General features: G+C 39.8%; 1 protein-coding gene across 1 annotated transcript in view; it reads left to right on the top strand.

The window, feature by feature from the left end:
* Positions 1-26,534, top strand: part of LOC311438552 (uncharacterized protein) — a gene marked incomplete at its 5' end in the record, with an annotated part of 410,467 nt that overhangs the window by 253,003 nt on the left and 130,930 nt on the right. The window contains one exon of the mRNA XM_084523032.1: positions 8,116-8,256. The remainder of the gene's footprint in view (positions 1-8,115; positions 8,257-26,534) is intronic.

Below are 26,534 nucleotides of genomic sequence, written 5' to 3'. Positions count from 1 at the left end.
CCCCTGGCTCATGAAGCAGGACATTCTCAGCAGAACTTCACCAGAAGTCTCTGCTGGACGTCTTAGGGCTGCCCATCCTATGGCATCTGCAGGGTGGATGCCATAGGATGGGCAGCAGGCACAGCAAGCAGGGAAGAAGTATGGCTCTGCAGCACTAGTGTGCTTACAGGTGCTGAGGAAAGGTTGCCTGTGAGAGTTGTGAGGAGGCAAATGCTGCTTTTCCTTTGAACTGCCCCCAGGAGCTGGGCTATCACATGGGGGTATTGTGTTAGCTGCTCTTTGTCCAGCTGTATGGGCTATCCCACATTTAGACAAGCAACGTTGCATCCAAGCATGCTGTGTGTACTGTGTAAGTGGGCTCATGTTAATTCTGCCATCAGGAAAAGCCTCTAATGTCTCCTGAGCATTCGTCCCTAGATGCACAGCCTCCTGTGCAGCCCCAGGAGAGATTCCTAATGGACCGTGCTGCACAGCATGCTGTGCGTGATGATGCCTTGCCTATCCAAATCAAGTAATGTTTTGTAACTTATATCAACCTACCCAGTGGTTTAAAGCATTGTAGCACTTGTCTTGAACAAGCAATTTTTAATGACAATAGATCCTTACACTTACATATAGCTTGCCAGAAGCATGATTTTATTTCTTTTGTGACTTGCTTTTCTGAGTTATTTGTGAAGGAGCTCAGGATCTACATATCACTCAGATGCACAAGCTCGTTTTGCGAGTAAAATGTAGAAACATGCCTGTGAATAACAGGGCATGTTGCTGTGCACAGGATGGCAAAAATCTCCTTGTGAGGAGATATTTCCAGTCTACCCTATGAGATGTTGCATTTTTGATCCTGATTAATGACTGAATAGTTTAAAAAGCACTGACAGTTTGCTGTCTCTCTAATCAGGGCACACATTCATAAAACATCAACTATTGTGGAGTTTAGAGGTGCCCAGATGACAATAAGCCTCCCCAACCTGCTGAGTTCCACTGGATGTAGCCTTAAGAGCTTTGACCTCAAACCAGTGAAATGGCCACCCATGCTTTGAGGAGCTATCTCTGGATATTGGTCCATGATGGCTCTTTGGTCAAGCACAATCGGTCTTTAAAGGTGGAGTTGCTGAGCTATGGTGCAGGAACGATTTATCAAGATGTATGACGCCAGCACTCCTATGTAGCACATCTGCTGGGTGGTAGTAACAGGGCTTTTGCCTGATCGTGGCTTTTCTGAATTTACTTTAAAAAATTGTTCTGATAAATGTATTTGTCTTTTCTCTAAAAGACAAGACGACAGTTGCTGAATATCTTTGTTCTCTCTTAAAAACTATTGTGGACGCATGAAGAAATTTGTGTTTAAATATGAGAAATCTGAGTCTATATAGGTAGGTTAAAATGAAGCAAATAGGAAGCTGTTTAAATTATGACTTTAATTCATGTTGTGGGCAAAGTGGCTGAACCAAAAGTGAAGAGCAGCAGTGAATTTAACAATGCAAAAAATGTTTTCCCTCTTTGAAGCCTGTTGCCACACACCAGGTTTGAATATCTATCTTGTAATGGTATTTCATGTTTTGAAGTATGACAAAGTGTGTGATTGCTAGTTGTGATTTCCAACAGTGAAAAGCAAAGATTGACATCTGGTAGGTTGTGGGTCTTTCTAAGCCAAAAATAAAAAAAAAAAAATGAAGCCAAAATCATTGCTCAGTTGAAGTGTCCTTGGGAAAGCTAGTAAATGTTTTCAGCAACAGAACTGAAAAAGTGGATTTGACAACTCTTACAATTACTTTAAATGAAAAAAAAAAAATCCTCAGGAAAAGTATCAGGCTTTTTTGGAACAGTTATTGTATGCTTTGTGTACTTTTGCCATATGGCTTCTTCTCTTTCTCAAGAAGAGGAAAAAAAATTTAGACTTGTTCCTAGCACAGATCATCATCACAAAGATTAAGTGACTGGTCTATAAAAATGAAGAATGTGCAATTTACAGACTGATAAATCAACAGTCTCATAGGTGCATCTAAACTCTATTATACTGGAATGGAGCTGGGGATGAAAGTGAATTGTAGTAACATCTTTGAGTCAGAAAAATACAAATGGCTGTTGCAGGATTAACTTTTTTAAAGGAAATGAAGTTAACAATAGTTTATTCTGTTCTCTTAATGCTGTTAAGCCTCTTAGGAGCTTTCTCTTCTGCAGAAACCAAATGTTTAGTTTTATTAAAGGGACTTCAGATTCTTTATTCCATCAGTTGGATGTTATTTTTATAATGTTTTGCCAATTGTTTCATTATGTATTTATACAAGTCACATTTTAATTTCTGAGCATCCTTTATATGTTGCCACATTGGGGAGTTTAACTGAGGCTGGGAGGATACAAAGATTTAGTCTTTTGTAATGAAGAAAAATGTGTAATTCCTTTCAAAGAAAATAAATACTGGGAGGTAATTTTCGTGGGGAATCAGTATGTTGGATGTAAAGCTTTTTGTGTTCCTCCTTTGTTCTAGAAATAAAGCACTTATATGACTTTGTGCAAAGTGAGTCCTGTAGTGAAACAATTATGTGCAGCTAAAGGATTTTTGTCTGACACTGGGTTGCTGTTTTGAATCCAGCTGGGTCAGAGAGACCAGAATTCCCATCTCCCTTTAGTCTGAGTCAAATAGGAACTTTCTGATATTTGGTGCTTCTCTGACTGTATTCAAACTTGATTTTCTCCAAGCATTCAGCAGCTCCTGGCTGTGGGCTGTTCTGAATGCTGGAAAGATTGTATTCTGGTGGATCAGGCAGTGGTATGCTGGCTGACCACAATATAGTGACCCGCATTAAAGAAATCAGCAGTCTTGCAGAAGAAGCTTTTGTCTCAAGTGTATAATCAGTGTGGCATGTGATCAGGTGCCAAGTGGAAGATGTTACGCCATTAAGTCAAAAATACTTGATGGTGCAGAGATAAGTAGCTGTGCTCTCAGTTACTTGCTGTGCAGAGCTGAAACAGTGCATTGGTTTTGTAGTGCTGAAAAACAGCTTGATAAACATGGGTTCACAGCAAACTACAGGCATGCTTTGGAAGGACTTAGACTAGGAAGAGCTTTCCCTCTCCTTACTGCATCCACAGTGCTGCTTTGTGCAGTGATCTCTGTACCACTTGTGGGCTCAGGTAGCTTTGATTTGTGACCACAGTGTCTGGGCAGGCAGGGTCAGCACTCCTCAGTACTGTTGGCTGGTGCAGTACTGGCACCCAAAAACTAAGTGGGTAGGCCTGCAACTACAGGGCATGTACTGTGAGGTGACTGAGGTTTTCTACAGTGCCCTGCGCCAGGCTGTGCTCAACTTTGTTCACCAGTCTTTTTCTCTGTTGGGGCACTTAAAGGAAGTAATATCATGTAGAAACAACAAAGATCATATTTCGTAAAGCAGAGACACAAGTCCTATGAAAAAGCTGGGATTTAAATTCACATAAGAAAGACAACCGATCTTTCCTTAGTATCACTTCTATCATGTGCCTATCACTAAACCAAACACAAAAGTCATTATTGCCTTTATATGCCACCTCTGTGGCATCTTTAACATTTTAATGATTTTGTGTTCTCTTTTCAGTCTTAAATCAGTCATTACTGTGCTGTTGTAAGTAATTTTTGGGTTAATACTTTATGCATGCTTGCCACTGGGAGGCTTTGGGATGCAGCACTGAACCCAGCACTGCTTTCTGCTCTGCCTTGCAAACCCAAACTCCCCTAGGTGCAGGGCTTATTTAATTTGGAAGAAGAGTGACCTGACATTGTAACAGCAAGGATGCAGATGGCTTCCCCTGGTAACTCAGCAGTTGTAGGACCAAGTCTTCTGCTTCAGCAACTAGGACCAGATCTGCTAGTTGAGGCTGTTATACAACAGACACATCATATCATCTGGAAAGGGATAAGGCATCACCCAGCCTTAAGTGGCCTCAGAGCAACTATTAAGAGCTTTAGTTTGGTGCCCCAAAGTGAAATAAAGACTTGAGGAATGAGAGGATGAGCCTTTCTTTTCTCCAGGCTGAGCAGAGATGATAGGGGAAAAAAAAAAATAAATTGCTACTGCCCTGAAACAATCAATGAAAACAGGATGTCAGGGGAAAATTCTAAAACTAACCTGCAATCAGGTAAATTTTGCTATTGTTGTCTGTACCTGACTCTCATGAGAACGGGAAGAAGGATGTTACAGAAATTATTTTGAATTAGATTGTTTGATGTCTGCATCATGGGAGTTACAGGTGGCCACGGGAGGGGAGTGCAAAGCTAACAAGGAAACTAAAGTGACTTTTTCTTTTAAATAGCAGCTAATGTATGCATTTTTTTTGTAATCAGGGCAGATGAAAATCTATAGAAAATGATCTACATTGAGAAAGTGAACAAGAGAAACAATATCTTCATGAATCTGAAAGAAATGGGGAAGCCTATTAGCCTGCCTCTGACATTGTTAAGCCTTTTTCTATTACATTTCTTTGTGTAATAGCTGCTCTTTTTGAACACAGTGGCATTTTTCATCTAATCTGATGATGATTCAAGGCATTTATGCATTCTACTTATAATATGAACCACTGCTCTTTCACCACAGGGTTCACATTTAAGATTAGACTGCAGAGATTTTCACTGCTGCTCTGGTTGAAGGTCATTCCGTTTAGGAAATGGAGAGGGCAGTTGCCAAAAGGTAATCTCCTCTCATTTTAGCTGGCAGTTGGCTGTCAGGTTCAAATCACAGCATTAAAAGCCACAGCTACAGCCTTGCCTCGCTAAAAGCAAGAAATGGCTGGGACACACTGCAACTGTTCCGCAGGAAATTCAAATCTCAGCTTTTCTATAAAGTTTGCTTTGCTTAATGTGGGATTTGCAGAGCAGGTCTGATTGATTGGTTGGTAGTGTTGAATGCTGTACACAGCTCATAACTCCACTTCGTGATTATGTAATTTATATGTTAGGTTGCATTATGTCATAATAGTGCTCATAATTATGCTTTCTTTTGCTTTTTCTCCCTGAAAACATTCTGTATTGTCTTGGAGTGAAACTTTCTTTAAAGTTCCTCCCAGTAGTGACTTTAAAAAAAAAAAAAAAAAAGGGAACAAAAATGGAGAAGTCAGGCTCATCAGTGGTTACAAGTTGTAGCTGAAAATGCTATGAGGTAAACTTTATTCAAAGGTCAGATCATTTCCTGAGAGGTGAAATGTCCAGGTATTTTCATGTTCATTGTCTCTACAGGTTTCTTTAACAGCATCCACATCATGGTCAATGCTGCAAAATTTTGAAGTCTCTGTATCTCATATGTATTTGTTTTAGAAGAACATCATTGCAAAGGGAAGAAAAATGTGACACCTCCTATCCACCCAGCAAACTGTCTTTAAAAGAAATCTGCAATCCGAAGCGGCATTGATATTGCACACAGTGAAAAGCAGAATGGTGTTGAATGCTCCCACTTTGCAATCAGCATCTCCAAATGTCCTTTATCTTTGTTCAGAGTATTTTAAGAAAAGATGCAGAGCATTAAACTGAGTTTACTGAGAAAGGGACAACATATGGCCCTCTCTGTGTGATACCTGCTCAGAGCAGCTCAAAGCTGCAGAGGAGAGGTGGCTTTAACTGATTTCTTTGCACATATGTGGGGAACACAGCGGGTAATATAATTGGAAGGGACAAAAGGCATCTAGAGGCCTCTCTGTCTTGAGGGTAGTAAATACTGGAGATGCTGAGCCTCCCTTTGAGAAGCTGAGTAGGAATTACAGAAGTGGGTAGAAATGTTCATCCACTGACTATCATCTGGGCTTAAAATGATAACTGGAAGCTTGGTTCTGTTGCTTTTTAATTTTAGTTGCAGAAGGATATGCCCTATCCCAAGGCTCCATACTGTGCAAAGGAAAGCCTACGGATCCCTGGTTTTCAGGACAGTTGGATCTTGGCTTACAAACAAACTGCCCTCCTGCTGCTTAGCAGTTAAAAGTCAGCATCAGACTAGCAGTAAAAACCTATACTCTCCAGTTTCTTTAGATTTGCTCATTAGTTTCTAGAGAATCTACACAGTTGCTTTTTTTTTTTTTTTTTAGCTTTTTATTCTGAAGGCTTAAAAATCATCACTGAGGGCAATGTGCCTGTGGGAGTAATAAACCTACATACCCATGGAGTGTTTAAAGACAGTACTGAATATGTAAAGCTGCTGAATTGCTTTTGCACGTATGAACCTTGGAGAACATGGTACCTCATGTTCAGGATGTTCAGCTGTTTATGAAATTAAAAATTTGGGCTATAAAAGGACACTTCTAGGAAACCTGATTTATTTCATACTGCATGGAGTTTAAGTGCTGTTTTGTTTATCTGCTGGCAAAGTGTGTGCAAGGGCCTTTTGCAGCAGTGGTCTCTCTGTAGTGGGCCAAAGGCTGGTCTATTCTGGGAGCCAGGTGCTCCCTCCTGCCATTTCCTTCAGGAACTGAATTTAGGCTTTCCTGAATCCAGAAGAGAAGTGATGTGTATCCCCTGGCCTTCTGTCACTCTAATGTCTCACCTTCCAAGCTTTCAGAAGGTCAAGGCTGACTGCAGAGGAGTTGTTTTCCACCAGAATATTTCCTAAAGTATTTGTGTTCATCTGATTTAAGGAAAATAAATCTAGTCAAGAATGTGGCTTCTTCCCTTGTGTTTTCACTTAGGGAATAAACAAAGGAGAAACAAAAAAGAATCTTATGCACTTGACGGTCCTGCCTCTGTTGGGATGACTATGGTATTAACTTACTGATATCCCTCCCATGTGACAAATGCTTCATGTGCAAATAAAGAATACAATGACCTTGATATGCCTGGGTACTAATAAAAGAAGATATTTGAATGTAAAATATTTATATTCATCAGGAAACTCTGGCACTGTTTATACAACTTATTTACTGAACTCGGATGGTTAGGAACTGCCTCTGGAGGTTAGAGGAAGAAAGGAGACAATTTGTGACAACTGCTTAAAGTAACATTTTGATAAGCATTATTTTAATTTATAAAATAAACCCACAAAGTCTCCTCTGAAATAGGGCTTCATCTTTGATTTTTTTTTAACCTGATAAAATCAAAGGAATTTCTTAATAAGGATATTCAAGCTCCAGCTGATCTTATTCCCTCAATCTTTTAAAGCAAAGATCTTCCATTTGATAGAAGGACTTCGATAAAGTCACCAAAAAATGATTACCATATTTTGTTTAATTGAATTGAGCTGTTCTTTATTGGCAATTCACTCCGAGTTTTCTACATTCATTTTAGCAATCAGCACAGTGTTCATCTTCTTTGGCTTTTGCCATCATGCATGCTAACTCATAAGTTTGGAGGATTATTTTTGTTTTATAATGCTTGAATACTTAACTGGAGTGAACGGGGCACTGAATACTGGAAAAAACTGAGAGAAAAACTTGCCCCCAGAAGGATAAAGCTGACTGTAATATCAAAGCACAGAAGGCCTTGAGCAGAGAGACCCCAGAAGGGCCTTTTCAAGCACATTCTGTGCTTTGGCAGGGCCTGCTCCTGGTGCCAGCCTCTGAGGGAGGGAGCAGAGGGCTTGGGCAGTTCACCTCAGCCTTCTCCAAAATGCGAGCTGGTGCCCAGCCTGTGGCTATACAGGTTCACAGCTGCAAGTGCAGAGGTTTCTGTGGTAAATAAGGACACAAGTTTGTTTTGCAATAAGTTTTTCCTCAGTTTCTTGTTTGTGGTTTTTTTTTTTTTTGTTTTTTTTTTTAAATCTTTGGTTTGCTCCTGGTGTGAGTGGTTGGGCCATGCATTGGGGTGCCCCTGGTTTTAGGCCGAGGTCTAGTTCTGAGGCCCACTGCCTCAGCATTGTCTCATCAGTTTAGCAGCCATTTTCTGTCACAACTTCACTTATTACAGTCAGGTTACCTTTGTAACTGCTCCCCTCACACTTTCCATTTGCATTCTTTATGTTGTATGTGGAGTAACTTTTCCTGTGGGGTGAAGCTTGCAAATGTTCACCATCAACCAAAAAAATCTTGTCTATTCATCATCTATTTCTGAACAAAAAATTGTATCTCAAGAACAAGTAATTTATCTCTCTTTTTTTGCATTCTGTATTTCTTCTGGATCTGAAATGGAAGTCAATACATTATTTTTATTGCAATTGTGTCCAGGTACAACAGAAATGAAAGCCAGAGAAAACCCTCAAAGCTGCATGTACACTTACACAGTAAACAGAGCAAATAAAAAGAAAAGGAAAGAGGCAGAATCATCACCACTCACCTGCTGAGCTGTGATCAGAGCTGTCCCTTTAGGTAAGTACTGTCTAGTTGGCATATTCATTACAATCTTTTAATGTGATATTTGTTTGGCCTGACAAGAGAGGTTTCAAGTCAAGTGGTTACATTGGTGGTAGGAGGCAAGAGCCAGCCTGGATAACCTGTCCACCCTGGGTCTGAAAAATAAACTCAAAAATGTGTGGTGCACCTTGGGTGGTGTGTGGAGCGTCATAAAACTGTGGGAAATGTGCTGGAGGTGCATGTGAGAACTTCTGTCCTCATAAACATATGGAAGGAGTAATCAAGGGAGCAAAGCATTAGTGGCTGCTTGGGTCCTGTGGGGCTTGCAACATTTGCAAATATAGTGACATCTGTATCTCCTAACAAAAAGAAAAAATGGTTGCTATCAGCTTATTGTTTAGTGCCTGGTGATTGTCTGTATAGTTCGTGATCAAAAACTAAATTTCCAACATTGGTTGCTTTTATGACCTTGCCAGAAAGTATTTCTCACTTTAAATTCCAGCTATGAGCTATATACATTGCAATAGTTCTGCAGAGCATCAAATTATTTTTGTAAACCATTGGTAAACAGACCTGAGTTCATTATTCTAAGTATCTAAGCAGGTATTTTATCCTGTTTAAATGGCTATTGAAACTACCTCTTTACGTCCTAATATTTACATACACGGTGCTGGCAATTGTTGTGAATTCAAAGACTTTTTTTCCTAAAAGGGCAATCAAGAAACGAAATTAGAAAAAGCTTGACACCATAATAAATCAGAGCAACAACAAAATTGTAAAAATCATTTGTAATGACATATTTTGTTGCTGTACTTGTTTGCTAGATTAGATTTCCACTAAAGGTAATTGAAAAAATTGTTCTGGTTAGAGGGATAAAATACATTAAAATTAAATGAGCTTCTTGAACTCTGCTTAGGCTTTAAGATATCATATCAAGGGAAGAAAAAAAAATAAACAAGCATAATAGATACTGTGTGTGGTTGACCATAAAGTACTGTACACTAGCCTTTCTGTTGTACTAGACACTAGAGCTCGTAATGGACACAAAAAATGGGCAAAATGAAAGCGTGGTGTCCATGGGCTTACTATGCTATACCTGAATTTCACACCTCCTGTGTTCTCTTGCACAAGCACTGTTTTCTACCTAGCTCACAGAATCACAGAACTGAAGAGGTTGTAAGGGACCTTGAAAGATCATCGGGTCCAACCCCCCTGACAATGCAGGTTCCTTAGAGCAGGCTGCCCAGGTAGGCATCCAGATGGGTCTTGAATATCTCCAGAGAAGGAGACTCCACAGCCTCCCTGGGCAGCCTGTCCCTGTGCTCTGTCATCCTCACCGTGAAGAAATTCTTTCCCATGTTGGTGCGGAACTGCCTGGGCTCTATCTCGTGGCCATTGCCCCTTGTCCTGTCCCCGCAAACCATTGAAAAGAGGTTGGCCAAATCCCTGTCTCCCACACCTCAGATATTTATACACATTAATGAGATCCCCTCCGTCATCTTTTCTCTAGGCTGAACAGCCCCAGGTCTCTCAGCCTTTCCTCATAAGGAAGATGCTCCAGGCCCCGTATCATCTTTGTGGGCCCCTGCTGGACTCTTTCCAGGAGATACCTGTCTATTTTGTACCAGGGAGCCCAGAACTGGACACAGTACTCCAGGTGAGGCCTGACCTGGGCAGAATAGATGGGGAGGATTAGCCTCTAGATGAGAAGCAGTGACAAGTCAAAGGGTGTAGAGAAGAGCATCACCCAATTTAATGAGCATACACGACTGGTCACGCTACTGCTCCAATGAAGGAAAGATCTTGGTGTCCTTGGAGAATAATTTCTCAGAAAACTGAGACAACTAAATGTGTTAGTCTTAAAAGTATTGTCTTCTTGAGGAACTCCAAGTCTACAAAAATTCTACAAAACTTGCTTTCTCCACCTGTTTCAAACCACTGCCTTTAAAATTGTGTTGAATTTCTCATGGCTGAATGTGGAAGTAAAACAAATTAAGTTTACAAAACAAATTTGATTTGTGATCTCCCATTATATATACTGTCTTAATTATTTTTTAACCTTCCTTTCTGTCTACCTTTCTTTCTCCCCAGAAACACTGAGTCAGTCAGCATAATAAACTGCATTTTTTTTTTTTATTAAAAATACCTTACTTGTCATGGATGTCTGTTCTCTCTGCAAGTGGTGTAGAGGAAGGAGCAATAACTCCTTAAGAGCATCCTGCAGAAAACACTTAAGATTCTTTTATTTACTAAATCAAAGCCAATGCATCTGAGGCTTACAGTGATGATAGCAAAAATTGCAAAGACCTTTCATATAAAAAGAAACATTTTTGTCTGACTGAAGATTTGAAATATATTATGCCAATCTTGTTTTCAAAGAACAGCTTCTTGGGGTTTAAAAAATTATGTCATTTTTCAGGAGGCTTTTTGTTTCTTGGCTATACTTTGTCATTTCCAGGAAGTTTGTATTATTAGTACTTAGGCTATACTTTCACAGGACATTTCCTTTGAACCCTGTGCATGAGATGAATAAAGGAGCTGGCTTTGCTTTGTGAATCAGCCTGCCTAATAGGTCTTCTGGCTCTGGAGATGTCACCAGAATTCAGAAAGCCAGCAGGCAGATCTTCAACAGTGGTTTAGCACTGGCTGCACAAAGCTTTGAATTTAGAAAGATCTTTCTTTTCTACTTTTATGCATCTTGAAGGGACGTGTTATCTTGTTGTCAAGGGATTTGGAAAGGGAGGGTGAAGCACTCATGAGAGGTAGAACCACAAAATTTTTGACTGAATACCATATTTTTAATCAAAATTACCAAACCTCAGAGTTCAAGGTTGCTCTCTTTTGTTATTGCTGATAATGGGACATGGCCTGTCTGTAGTGATCTATCAGCTGTTTAAGACTTGCAGAAAAATAATTGCTGTCAAGTTTCTGGGTTCCTGGACTGGTTCCCATTAATTGACTTGTGACAAATGTTTCTGGCTTTTCTTTGCCCTGTCTTGTGCTGGTGCTGGGGTACCTACCTGGCTGTGAGTTATATCAGGCAGCTCCTACAGCCTGGGGTGCAGTCTCAGCCCCCTTGATTTCAGTGGAGTTGGGATTTTTAATTTCTTCCTGCCTTTCCCCCCTTTTCTTAATAATAAACCAAACACCGTTTATTACTACTCTTGAAACTCACCTCTCCTACCAGCATGGCAACGTCAGTGTTAGTAGGGAACTGAGAAGTGTAAACTTTTAGCTTTGTTTTTGGCTGATGACTTCTACCTCATGGTGTCTAATACCTAATAAATTCTTGCAGCACCGTATGAAAAGGTGTAGTTATGGTCATGCCTTAAATGTCCAAAACAGCATGAGTTCAGAGCCTTGCTCTTGCCTCCTGTGGCATCAGCATGCAGAGGGGTTTGGGAGGTTCATCTACTGCGAGGCCATGGATTCTGCTTTCTGCTGCCAAATCCAAGCACATATGGTCTCTGCAATGTGAAGACAAAGATGCCTACCAAAGGAGACCACAAAGTGAGTTACTGTTGCCAGGTACAGCTAGGTGCTTCTAACAAGTGCTGAATGCAGCTACTAATGCATACACTGTGTTAGCGTGCATGTTAGTATCAAATGGGAAGCACAGGATAGAAGTCATTGATTTTGAAATAAAACTGATTCAGAAGGTTAGGGGCAGATACTGTCATACCACTGCCATAAACAGCAGTTACCAAAATGGAACTCAAAGATTCTTCCTATGAGCTCTTGCCTTTACAAGTTACAGCTATATTTTAAATTGAGGGCAAGAGGAATCAACTACCTATTTAGAACTGTTTGTGCCTTTTAACTATCACTATTTTTGTGCTAAATGAGAGAGAGAATTACGAGAGCCTGTGAAACAGTCTTTCTCTTGATGGCTTATTTGGGTATGTACAAATGAGAGGTAGCCTACAGTGCTCTAGCATCTCAAAACACTTTTCATAAACAATCCCAAAATTGTCCTGCAAAGCAATATCTATCTACCTTGCTGACAGATTCAGAACAAATTGTGCTATATGAAGTTCAGTTTTTAATAGACTAAAAAAAATGTGCACAGCTATGCAGATGTTTCAGCCATTTGGCTTACTGTAATCAAACATGGTGAAGAAGCTCTAAGTGCATTTCAAGTTTATAGCATGTCAGTTCAGCTGCCTTGGCTATTTTTTCTATAGCTAGTCTGTTGGAAAATGCATTCAGCAGAGCAAAATGGTGCTGCTGCTAATATTAATAATAATGCTTAGCACTTCAATTGCATTTCATATTTTCAAAGTGCTGTACAAATGCTAATTAATTTGGCTATGAAGCTGAATGACAAATACAGAAAAAGCGTTGTCATTGCTTGCAGAACAAGTTATCTTGATTATTGCACTTTTAATATTTTTCTTGGGAAACAGCTAGTAATCCAAGGAGCAATTCAACTGCACAGAACGCTGCAGAGGACTGGGGGGATAACTGTCACCAAAAAAAAATGGATGTGCCAATCCCAAGGCTGTGAGAAGCGCTTGTGATTTTAATGTTTGCTACAAAAAGGATCTCTTATTCCATGGCTAGGTTTTTAGTTGGTGGTGGAAGTGGAACAAGTGTTCTCCTGTTCTGTGCTAAATCTGACTTTGTTTTTCTAATTCCACTGTCACACTTGGAAAAAGCCAGAAGTCAAATCCCTGCCCTTCTTCAGATGTGGTAGTCTGAAACCTGAAAGTTGTCCCTGTGGCTGGAAGCTGCTTCTTTGAGGTTAGCTGTGCTGCTGAAGACTGTGTGCAGGAGTTTGCTTTTTACTGGAAATGATCACTAAGTTTCAGAGAAAATCAAATGTGAGTTACAGTTAAATAAGACCTTGAGATGTGTACTGGTAGCATTAATTCTGTACTGAGTGGCACAGAGACATGACTCATCCTGAAGTGGATGGCGCACAGCACTGGCTTGGGGTCTTTTCCCTTGTGAGCACTGTCACCCTCTGGTGCTGCCACAGCTCCTCCCATGGGGCTGGCCTGCAGCCTGACCCTACCTCTGAATGGTCCATGTCTGCTGCAAATGTGGCTTCACGAAGGAGACAGCATGGTGTTAGGCTTCCTTAGGAGCCAAGGCAGGGAGGGTCAGTCTTTCTTGGTGTCTGTCTTGTTCGTATTTCTTTTAATTATATGCAACAGTGGTTGTGACAAGCCAGAATCTGGTAGGATTGTGGTCTACTGAGCAGGAAGGCATTTCTATGGCCAATTTGAAGTGGTAAATACTCTTGCTTGCTCTGAGTGTTAATGTTTGTTGCGTACTCTTCCAGACTGACGTACTGTTTTGGTCAAATTTTCTCACAAATTGTTTTTGGCTGAAGAATGGTAGCGAATTCATACAAGTCAGCTGTGAGTTGGAATAGAGAAATGCAAATCAGGTCCAGCACCTCATACATGTCAGCAAAGGCTGAAGCATTCCCTGGAGCCCAGACTGCAATTCTGAGAGCTTCACTTGATATAGTTGTCTCCTGGTGCAAATAGGCTTCTAATTCATCAATAAATAACATCACTGGTAAAAGTAACCTGTCAAAAAAAGGCAGGAAGTGGCTTTAAAAGTTACTCTGCTAATTATCTGTTGGTATAAAAGAGCATCCTGAGGTGTCTTTATAGGAAATGTTTTCCCAGTCTTATATGCTTTATTATCCATGGGAAGGTATGCCATGCAATGCCATGGGAAGGAAGCATGACATTTAAATAGACAAAGTTATTCATGCCTGGGAGAGACTTTACGAACTATTGTAACTGATGGAAATAGAAATAATGGTGAAATGTTAGTTGTCTTTTCTACTCTCCCCGAATTAATGGGGGTATGTTACTGCTTTCCAAAGCAGCATTTTCAGGATAAAATCCTGATTCTACACTACGTTGCTGTTTCAAAGAGACAAATAGGCTACTATTCTGGAATCAACAGTTCAGGAATTTTCTTTGCCTGTGCTGTGTTTTTTCAATTGCTCACTATAATTATGATGATGAAACAAGGTAATTGTTGGTCTGATCATCAGCCTTTTGTTAAACAATTAATCTTTGGTTTGATGACAACAGTGCATCTAGCATTCTATATTTGTTTTTCTCTAATACCAAGAAATCACTGTTATTTGTACACCGTTTGCATAGGAGTGCTTCCTTTCACATATTGAAATACAAATTTCAAGGTGCTTCCGTAACTGTGTTGACAATATTCCATGACAAACACTTCTTATCCAATGCTTTTCAAAACACGTTTGTTGATACTGACTTTACCAGACTTTTTTTTAAGAGGGAGATTAAGTGGTAAAATTGGTGAAATTACCTGTGCTCACATGCAGTTCCTTAAACCTAACTTGGACTAATGGGAATCTGGCTGTGTTCTGATTCATACTGAGTGTCAGTCTGTGTAGAATGGGATTCCCCACTGCAGTCTTGGGAACAGCTCATTTAGTGGATCACTCATCTGATGGCATGCAAATAGGAGAAAGTGATGCTTGCAGTCAACAAATTCTCTGCAAGTATGAATGGACCCTTCTCCAAGCATGAAAATATTGAGGAACCCATGTATTAAATCTTTAAAACAAAAAAGGCACCTGCAATGACCTATATTTGTCATACTGTTTCATTTCCATGGTGTTTTGAAAGTAGTGTTTGTAGGTTCCAAACCTGTGGTGCTGGGCCCTGCTGCCTGTTGCCAACCCACGGAAGCAGTGGGGTCAAGGGGTTCACCAGTACCCTCGCATTGCTTACTGCACTCTGCTGCTCAATCCCCTCTGTGACAGGAGCTGAAACCAGTAGAGTCAAAAGCTAATTGAGAAGTTGTAAAGGGTACTGCACAACTCTCCAGCTCTGTAGAGGGATGGGTGGTTGAGTACTAATGAATTCAGAATGTATTTCTTCTGGGACCAGCAGTTACTGGTAAGTAATTATTCTGTAAAAGATATGCATCATAACGGATTGTTTTTCCCAAGAACAAAGGCTCAAATGAGATCTCCAAGAACAATATGGACCAAAATGGGCATCATGTTTTCCCAGTGTAGATGAGTACACTGTGGTTACATTAATGCTGGGCCAATTAGGGGGAGCTGCAATTTGCAATTAGATGTTGACTGTGTTAACACTCTCTGGCAGTAGCTCTATGCCAGTGCTCATATGCCAGAACAATTTATTTACATGCTCGTGATGGACAGCCATAAGGCACCTTTGCACTCCTGGGAGCCTCATTCGTGTCTGTGCTAGGATCCCTTAACGCTCTCATTGAGCATTAAAATTACTCAATTTTTACTGCTCAGTGCAAAGTGCAGAAGTCTACATGTAAATAAGAGTTAGTCAGCTGTGTTTGTTTACTTAATAGAAGAAGGCTGATCCAGTTTTAATGAATGATATGGCATCTATATCTTCATGCTGAATCTGCTGCACTATTTGCTTTTTTTCCTGTAGCATTTAGGAGAAATCAAATTAGCGTGTGTTCTAGCATTATATATCTTGTTGCTAAAAATGTACCCTTGCTGTATATATGTCCTTTGTGTATGTATACAGAAATATAGATCTTATCTATCCTGCAGGTACACAGTTGCCCAGGCTTTGCATTTTATACTCTGTTGTAGCTCAATAGATAAAGGATTACCTTTGAGTCCTCTCCAGCCATTCACTCTCTTCCCTTGCCTCTCTGTCTCTGCCCAGTTACAATTTGGGTTAGCTCTTGTTTTAGCTGAATTAAATGTATGCTCCGTATCCAGCATTCTAAACTCCAAGAGTTGCAAATCCTTTTTGCACTGAAGCTACGAAGTCTTTTTTTTCTAAAGTCAATTCCACTGTCATTTCAGAATGTATCCAGTGCATCTGCACTGAAGATATACAGTGGGATAAGCAAAGCCAAAATCTCACTCATACAATATAAATGACTTTTATGTCTGAAGAAGTAATTATCTAGTGTCATAAGAAAAGCAATAATAATTTCCGGATGCTTCTTCCAAGTGACATAGGAAGCATCAGACAGTCTAAGTCTGTTCTGTGAAGTACAGGAGATGTTAGCGAAGATTAAAACTGAATTAGTGGACATACCAATACAATCACATCAAACAAAAGCAATGGATACACTAGATTATAATTGCAAACACTGTTTTATGGTACATTCTCTCATGTGGAAGCAAGAATAACCATATTCTCCAGTCCCATTTCAGTCATTTTTATGAATGTTGCATTTTGTTCCTTTTCCCCACTGTACAAGCCAGGTGTTCCTTTCTGCTGCAAAACAACAATACATCATTTAAGTGAAGTTCATTTTCTGAAGCTCAGTGAGTTGAGGCTTTCTCCATTTCCCTGGCTGTATCCAATCAGCTAGTGGAGGCGCTGGCATGTGTCATAAATTTTGCTTCGAATGTGGACCAGCTGAAATCTATACCCAATTCAGAGATCACATCTCAGCATCCCACTAGGCAGAAAGAAATGAATTGTTTGCTGTGTTTGGCTGAAGCAGGAGGACAGAGTAGGAGCTGAAGGAATTCTTAGCAGGAAAGAAAACCTCTCTCAAGAGAAAACTTTGAAGGGTGTGTGTGTGGGGGGGGGGGGGATTAACCCCCAGAATACTTCCCATAGTATTCCTACAGAGCCTTTACTGAAGCAGTCTCCAAGTCCAGCATACCCTGTACTTGGAGTGCTTCATCAAGGCTTTCACTTTTATTTCCCTGGCAGTGGATGCCTTTTCTGCTTTACACACAAGTCTGCTGTGAACTTGCTTTATAATACAAGTAGGGAAAGTGGGTTGAGAATGAACACCATTTCTAATTAAGGAGTGTTATGATGAGTAAGAAAACTTACTCTTCTGTCCAAAGAGGAGTCTTCTGTAGCTATTCCATTTACAGTTGAAGAGCAGTGTGGTACAGCTCCAAGATTGTCTGGTGTTCCCATCCCAGCACCACGTCCAAGAGCAAGAGTGGGGTAAAAGACTGTTCCTTCTGCACACAATACACTTTCTCACCTAAATGCAGCCATGGTAATCTAGAAGCATGGGATCAAATGTCCTGCTCCAGTAGCCCAGCACCCAAAATAACCCTACCTGGATCTTGAGGAGGGCACTGTCAAAAGCTGTACTTGACCAGCCTGATGACCTCTGCCTTGCATGCCCCAGTCAGGCTGCTCTTCTCTACAGGCTCTGTGTGGGGTTTCTAGCATTACTTGTCATCTTCATAGGATGATGCTCTCCCTTTTCAGGTCTGAAGCACTTGTTCCAGCAGAGCCACATGGTCTGTTGAGGTCAAGGGACTTGATCCATTTAGCTCCTAAATCCCCCCCAAAAAAATTCCACAAAACGTGAAGAAAGAAGGTCAAGTAGGCCTGGGTTAGTGGATTCAGCCCTTTGCTCTTGGACGGCTATGTGGCATGCCCATCCTCATAGCCAGAATGTGTCATGTGAGGAAGGGGATATATATCAAATCTGGAGCTCTGGTCATCCTGAGGGTGTCAATTTTACCTCAGATTATGGACTATGGTGTCGCTGTGTGGTGCATCTAGTTCCCCTGTTAACCTTTCTTCTGATTGCTGTTGCCATTGAGAGGGAGCAGGGGTCAAGGTATCAAAACGTGTCTAAATGATGGCTTCTTACTGCTGGGCATAAACAAACTCCAAGACTACTCTTTGGCATACACCCCACGGGAATGAACAGTTTGAACCCTGAATAGTCTGAGTAAATATGGGTGCTACAAAATCCCTTGGAAGGGCATGAGATGTGGGGACATGCGTTCTCTGTTTATTTCAGGAAGCTTCCATGACTGTAACAAAATTCACCCAAAAAAGTGTAGTGAGAAATGCTCATAGGTAATGCGCACCAAAATGGGGGGGGGGAGGAGGACACAAGTGGAAAAGGATTTAACTGTACTGCTTCGTTTTCTGGATTACTTGCTGTTGTCTGTTTGCTTCAGGGCTTTTTCTTAACTTTGCATCAAGGGTATGTATTGACTTTGCTGAATTATTAAAGGTAGTTGCAAATGATGCATGAAATGAAAAATCCTTTCTCACCCTTCACACAGACTGCCAACAGACAATTCTTTGCAATCACTGCTGAGCTGCACCATACTATCAGGTACACCCAGGTACCCACAAAAATTGTTGAATTTAACAGTAATGGGATTTTGTTCTTGACACTTCTCTTATTCTTCTCACCCATCAATTTCTGCAGAAATGCAAGGCACTGCCATGCTTGGCAGGGAATTGCCATGCCTGAAAGCAGCTGCACCTGCTGTAATGTATATACTGTGGTATAACTGGGGGTAGCATTGGTACCAATCCAAAGAGAACAGCCCTCTAGCTTGCTTTTAGAAATCTTCTGATGGAAACCTTTGGTTTCTCTCAGATTTCAGCATACATGTGTGCATCTTCAGATATTTATTAAGGGTGTTCTCAGCACAGGATACATAAGAATTATCTAGAAGCTGCTGCAATGTAACGTACAGTTGCAAAATGAGTAAAGGATGAATGTAGAAGGTTACGAACAGCAAAGATTAAGTATAATTAGAGAAACGCTTATTAAATTCTTACAGGAGAAAGAGGTATGCACATTAAAAACAAACAAGAAAAACACTATCCCATGCAAGCAAAGGGGAATGGGTGTTGAAGAATGAGGGGGGGGGGGGGAATAGCAGACCAGATGGTAGAAGACTAGACTGTTTCACAGGATAAGCCCTGAAGAAAATGTGGAATGTGCAAAAGTTGTGGTACACTAGAAACAGCTTTAAGAGTGGCATGTGTCAGGATTAAGGCCTCTGGCTGGTTAAAATTTGTCTCTGGTTTAGAACAGGAGCCAGGAATGGACATTCTTGGTCTCCCCACCCTAACTCAGCAGGTCTGAGAAAGTGCTAGGGACCCATGCACTGCTGGCCTTCCAGGCTTGCCGCATACTCCAGGAAGCGAGGAGTCCACACTGAATAACCATATGGGTTCACTTTTTTGAATATGCTCTGCCTCATAAAGGTATCTTTATTTTGAAAAGCTTTCCACGTAGCTACAAAAAGAAGATTGTACCACATTTGAATTGAGCAGTATACATGGACAACAACTGATTAGAAATATGAAAGCTTCCCAGTAACTTGCATACTTCTGTTCTGAGTGGTGTTTAGTTTATTTTAGCAGCACAGCTCTTGCTCTGAGGCCCCTCACCCAAAACATTATTTGGTTGACATAATTTGAAAATCTTCTGAAAAGCTGTATTCTAAATGTGATAATGTTAGGGTATGGCATTTAATTGTGCCTGCTGCACAGCTGCTAACACCAGCCTGTTTGGAATTTATATCCTCATCTAGGTTTTCAGGAAAATTTAATTTGAGGAAGTTGTGTTTATCAACTTCCTGGCTTGCTGTCAACAGCATGTTGCTTTCTTTTTAATATGAGGTGCTAATTATGTTTTTCTCAGACTTCAATAATAAATGAAAAGTATTTGGCAGTTGCCAACAGCTTTGGAAAGTATGATAATGCCATCATGCGAATTTTGAGGCTCTCTGAGCATGAGTTTATGCTTCAGAGCTGTGTAGTTCACAAGTGAATTTCATGCTGTGGACAATATGATCTGCCCCGCAGAGGTCATGACCAGAGAAACCTCTTCTGCAGAAATTTTGGAGAACAAATAAATCATCAGAAACTGCACCAGTACTGAACGTTAGCAGATCTGGTTCTTTGTGGAGATGGAGTGCAAGAAAATTGGTCTGCAGTGAAAATCTCAGGTGTCAACAGTTTGAATCAGATTAAGCAAGAGTACACCTGTGAAATTCCTTTGTGCCTAAACCTAGAAGGGTTAGATAAGGGCAAGTCATTCAGATAGGGTAGTTTCCTCATTTCCAACAGCACAATAATCTGCATGCTACCAGTTCCCACTCCAACAAAATTCACACTTAGCCTTCAGTGAAGGGAAATCACAGAACTTTCTAAAAACAGAATAAAGGAAGCCATCTCTAATAGCTAACATCAATTTTCAGATTATTTAATTGATGATTGATTGACATTCAGCTGTGAGTATAAGCTGAGTAGATCATATTAGGAGATGTTCTTGGACATGAGCACTTGAGTAATCCATGGAGATCTTGAATTAGGGATTGTAAAAGAAGTACTGAGCTTCTTCAGTTCCCATAACAAAATGGAAAAAAAAAAAAAAAAAAAAAAAAAACAAGACACAAAGGAAGGAATAGATAAGGGCTTGACTGCAGTTTGAATATAGCACAAGATAGAGGCAGCCTATTCCTACAGGCTATCACATTAGAACAGAATCATATTAGTGCAGAACAATCCTGTCATTCCCTTTGACAGTGACAGTCTCAATAGTGGTATTTTAAAGCTAAATAACCTACAGGCTGCTGGTCAGAAGAAAGGATGATGGAGTATTGATTGCATTTTAGTTAGAGATTGAAAGTGAGCAGTGTATGTGTGTTGGGTTACTGCCGTGGACAGACTGAGACCTGGAAAACCTTTGTTTTCATCAGAGAATAGAATTTCATTGGTCTTAATGACCTTTGCAAATAAGTCACCGATATCAAAACTGGAGGATGAGGTGGAGAGTGTGATGTAGGAAGCCATAGTATGAAACTATTAGGATCTTTTAGGATTAAGATATTGTTCCATCTTTTTTGATTATCTTGTGCATTCCTAAAAATCAGACTTTAAATTATATAAGACTAAATATAACACCAAAACATTGTTCCTAAAAAAAAAAACTTGCTCTTGGATTGTTTATAGAAAGTCTTGAAATGGGAGGGCTCTTTAAAACAAATGTTGTTTATTGAAAGCATTTTTTTAATAATCCTTTTTGCTAAATAAATTCTACATCCACTATGTATATATAGTTGTAATCTTACCATAATTGAAAGACACTTCCTAGACTTTTCTGCATCCCCTTTTTTCCTTAAATATTTCTCTAGAAATACTGAAACCTGCAATTTTCCTCCTGCTGTGCTATTACTCCCATTTTAGAATTAGTGTCATATTTATATTCACCATGACTGCTTCATGGCTCCCTTTCCTTCTGAAAGGTGTACTGTTTGCATCTTCCTGGCAACATCTGCTCTAGGACCTGTGCACGATGATGACAGGATCATTTACAATGTTCACCTCCTTTTGAACAGCGTTTGACTGATTCGCTTGTGCGTGGTGGTTGCCCTCCTGAGGATATACAAAAGTGGAACACCCCTGGGGACTCCTAAAATACTAGCCAGGCAACAAGGATAATATCTTTTTCCTTCCCTCAGGAGCCACTAACCATGCACAGATACAGAAGATGAACACATCTTTCTTACGACTGCAAGGAAAGGCAGATAATTCAGATCCCCAAAGAGATCTGCAACATAAAAAAAACGTATCCCTTTTCCCTACCCAAGCTAAAGCAAATTGACTTCTCTAGTCAGTTTGATTTAGGTCAGCTTGCCAAGCACTGCAAGTGCTGCTGAGCCCTTCAGAGGGACAGATTCCTCAGAAGTGAGGTGATGTCCAATGTAAATGTACCTGCTGGCACCCCCCTGTCTGTTCCCTTGTGATTTTAGGCCATTACATCACCTACCAACAATTCAGTAGCTGCACTTCTTGCCACTGCAGTAATGCATACTTTTCTGCTTTGTTTTGTTTGTTTGTTTTAATAAAGTATTTATGATTTATCAGGAGGAATAATATTTTCTGCGGCTGCAGTGGGGGAAAGCCTCCTCTGCCAAGATTGCTCTTGGTGCTCTCCAGTATGCCCTAAAGCCTTGGTCCCAGTGACAGACCAAGTTATCCCCATTTTTGCAAATGGGTTAAGTAAGGTCCTTGGCTCTGGGGACAAACTGCAGCAACCATCCTGCTTGGTGGTGGGTCTCTGTAAGTATCCTCACTGGTATCTTAACATGGAGGGAAAGCTGGTCTCAGGCAAAAGATAGGAGGATAAGGGGATCTTTAAATGAATAAAAATCCCAGTGCGCTCATTCTGGGCTGAAAGTAGACTGAAGAGAAACAGTCTACTGTATGAAAAATGATATCCCTTTCCATGTTATGTTAGAGGGCTTCTGAGAAGGAGTCCCTTCTTTCTTTGATGGGAGGTGCAGCTCCCATCAAAGGGTATAAAATAAGCAAGTGGTGGTCTTGCTTAGGGAGTAAGATCCCCAGAGGGCACTCACCTATTTGCATTGCTCTGGGCAATGCTTCCACTGCAGACAAGGAGCCTGCCTGAATATTATTTCTCAACTTACTCTTATGGTCTTTATATGCAAAACTTTGGCACTGATACCTTCAGCCCCTGCCAAAATGCATGTCTTATTCATCCTTTTGTTCTCCTTTAACTTAACCATAATTTAATTTTGCATAATTAAAAAAAAAGAAAAAAAAAAGAAAAAAAAAAAAAAAACAACTTCAGGCTTTAAACGCCATGATTTTTTTTGAATGAACAAGCTGGAGTAAAACACCAATATTCCACTTTGCTGACTGTATATATATATTTAAAATCACTTGCCATTTGTTTCTGTAAAGAAACTTAATCTGATCTCAGGAAAAATAGTTAATTCATTTTAGTTCATTCAGTCCTCTTCTGAGTTTAATTTTATACATGAGACTTTCCCCCTTATTTATATTTCTTACAGCCACTGTATCAAAGTTATAATTCACAGTTGTGTGATGGAAACAAAATTGAAAGAAACTAGCGAGATTCACTCATTTTGAATCAATATGTTTTTGATTCTGAATGTCAAAGGTGCAGCAGAACCTTTCTTCCCATCACATCAGAAATATTAATAAAACAAATAAAGGAGACCATCTTGAATAATGTGAATTAAAAAAAAAAAAAAAAAAAAATCAAAAGGAAGAGCTGAAGCTCACTGCCTGAAAATAAAAGGAAAGAATCCTGAATTTTTTATCAAAACTGTATTTGGTCTGCATTTTTGAATGTATTTGTCATGCCTTATCTGCACAAAGAACAATCATAAATCAGCTGATTTTTATTATTTCTCCAGATTAAGGCAAGAAACAAACAAAAAAAGAAGACATAAACAGCTCTTTTTTTTTTTTTTCCTTATTACTGTGTAGTTGTTGACTTTGATGGAGTGACTTCAAAGACTCTGTGTTTCTTCAAGCATGGGAGTAAAATCAGACTCAAATTCTTCATGCAAAAGAGCACTGTTTGGCTCAGAAAAGCATTTTCCATCTTAAACTTTCTTTACTGTGTAGAAGAAATCCTTGAGTCTCTTCTCCTAAACCTTGCAATGAAACTGAATATTGTTAAATTTGTTACATTTATTGCTAAATAAAAATAAGTGATCTCTATGCGCAGACAAAGTCTAATAGAGATCAAAGGATGGGAACTCAGTAGGAAGTTTGAAGTGAGAAAACCAATCAGAAAATCATGGGAAACCCTTTTACAACTGAAACAATGAGAAAAATTAAGATATTAGTCTAAGATTAAAGATCTTTCTTTTAAAAGAATCTCTAACTGTAAAAACTGCCCTAGTCCCCGTAACTGGGATCTGGATCCAGTGGGACCCTGCTTTTTCTTAGGAGTGCAAAGCTGCATTAATTTTGCTTTGGAGCCGTAATCACTCAATCACGCCGTTGCTGGTTCACAGATTAAAATAGCTCTGCTGAGATGCCTGTTGTCTTTTCTGAGAAATTTGTTTCAAAAGCAGAATGGGAATTGTCCTAAGAGTTATTTGCAATGGGAATTGTCCTGGGAATTCCCTGTTTTGTTTTTTTTGTCATTTTTCCCTGATTAGGAAAGACAGGTTGCATCAGTCTGGATTCCAGTTAAGTCTGACTGCTGTGTAAAAGAACCTAGGTTTTAAACCTTGATTTATAATATGAATACAGAGAAAAAGGTTATGACACCATCATTTTAAGCACAGTTTCTATGGCCTGTTTGTGTGAAGAGTGACAAATGTTTGTAAATGCAATTGTCCATTTTGCAAGGAACAATTTCTACAAATCTGGCTTCATTCAGGCCAGAAAGACTGTTTCAGCATTGAGATAGATTAATGGCCTTCCTATTTCTGTGTTTTGAGGACTAGCCTGGTACTGGCTTAAACTGTGGTTCCAAGTATGAGCGTTGCTGGGGGGAAGGTAAACTCCAGCTAAATATAGTAGCATCACTGTGTAAAGTAGTTACTCGATTGAATTGTTTTAGTCAAGAATGGGGCATCTTAGTTCTCAGGGTTAGAATTAATATTTGATGTTCTTTGAAGTCACTAATAAAAAAAAAATCCTGTTGTGTAAAGTATGTCACAGGTGTTTTGGGTTTGCTGGGAGGGGAGGAAGCAGGCTCTGAGCAAGAAGAAGGAATCTATATCATACACATATACAATATATGAAACACCTGAGAAATTCCTCTTATTTCCACAAACTTCTAAAACTTCAAATATTTCACATTATGGCCTGAATCCTTTAGATCTGGCATGGAATCAAAGGTTGCAGTAAGTCATATAGCACCGAGTGATACTTGTTTGCTGGGCAAGACTGGCACTTGAATGTGGTGACGGGGCTTTATAAATGGCAGTGCTGAGTGGCAGGGCAATCTATAGGAAAATTTAGACTTTGTTTTTAAGAAGGTGGAAGAGCAGTGTGCTATGATGCCAATCATGAAACAAACACAACTATGTTTGAAGATTTTCAGAGATAAGCTATGCAGGACAAACAGATAAAAAGATTAAAAATCAGAAAAAGATTTAAAAAGATTAAAAAGATTAAAACCCAGAAAACTAGAACAAAATTTGATTCAGGTGTAAATCATGAAGTCTGTGATTCTAAGTGGCACTTATCTGTCCAGAACAACCAAGAGTGAAGAAAAGGACTAAATGGACCTTGCAATCACCCCAGAACAGTGACCATCCTGCATTTCTAATACAGCTTCTCTGTGGCATTGCGACTTGTCAGGAGGACTCCAGTCCCAGGAGAAATCTTTCCCACTGGTGTGCTTGGGTAGGAGCTGCTGTTCTCAATCTTCTGTAAAGATTACTATAATTGTGGTGTCTTTGGACTGTAGAAGGATCATTAGCTCCCCACTGTTCTTAAATGTTTATCAGTCTCCTTTTCAGTTCAAATGACTTTTTGAATGCAGGTTCCATGGGAGCCGGAGTGCTTGTATCTCTGAGGAGTTGGATGCACTTGTTTTTTTTTCCATTCTGTCACAGGGAGAGGGCAAGAGGAAATGCTTGCTTAATGAGAACTGCTGGAGAAGAGTTGACTATGATGCTTACCTGTTTTGCACAGCCATTCATCTTTGCTGAATCAATTTGAATGAGAATGGTGTCACTTCTGCATTTGTCACAGATGTGAAGTGTCTACTGCTGTCTGCTGTACCACTGCTACTGTACGTGTTTGTAACTCTCTTGTTCCATACCAGAGTTCTTGCCAGGTTTTTATATGAAAAGTGTATCAGGCAGCTTAAAAGTACTCCAGGATTTTCTGCATTTCTTTCTTGTCCTTTCTTCCATTTCACTTTTCCAAATAACAGCTCCCTGCCAACTGCCCATCAATGCCTTGTCCTGCTACAAAAAATAAATAATAATAAAAACAATTGTTTATAACTTTTTGGTCAGGGAGAAAAACAAGAAACACATAAGCCTAAAAATTAACCATGTGAGAAGTGGGAGTTTGTAGTCCAAGGTTTTAATGAGCTTGGACAGAAGTCATTTGAGAAGAAGGCTTCCCGATCAGAAAAATCAGAACCAGCAAATTTGAACTGGGTATGTTTTTAAATATGTTTATTTAAATGGGTTTGACCCAAGAATCCTCATGTACACCTGTTTTTTTCACCTTTGTACTCTATCTTCTACTTGTGGAAACTGCTGGACCTCATTTGCCATACAAATAGGACAGCAAGACTTTGCTAACAACTAACACCAACATGTGCGGAGGTTGTATTTTCTTTTCTGTTTGATCAAAAGGCATGCATCCTCCATTGGAGATGTTGACGAGCCAACCTTAATTTTCTGGACCTGTAAGGTTAGGAAAATGTCTTTAAGAGGCATCTTGTTAAATATGATATGGAAGAAGGGTAGTTGGGTAAACCGTCCCTGCTCAGTGGGGGTAAAACAGCCAAGAATGGCATCAGAGGAGATAAGGTGAATTTGATAAATTGGGTATGAGCAAGATTTATGTTCAAAATACTGTAACTAAACATGTAGGAAGCCTTAAATGAGGAAGTAAACCTCATGTAGTGATACTATTTCTTCCCTAAAAGGTTTTGTCTGTTGGTCATTCTGGGGGTACTTAGGTGTAAAACAACCTGCAAAAGGAAAATACTATTGAAATTAGTGTTTTAATTATATATTAATTTTTCATAGTATTCTTTCATTTTCTATACTTTATATTGAATAA

The sequence above is a fragment of the Aythya ferina genome (assembly GCF_964211825.1).
Source record: "Aythya ferina genome assembly, chromosome: 6".
NCBI classification, from domain to species: domain Eukaryota; kingdom Metazoa; phylum Chordata; class Aves; order Anseriformes; family Anatidae; genus Aythya; species Aythya ferina.
The sequence above is the reverse complement of the archived record's forward strand: the minus strand, read 5'-3'. Positions and strand labels throughout refer to the sequence as shown.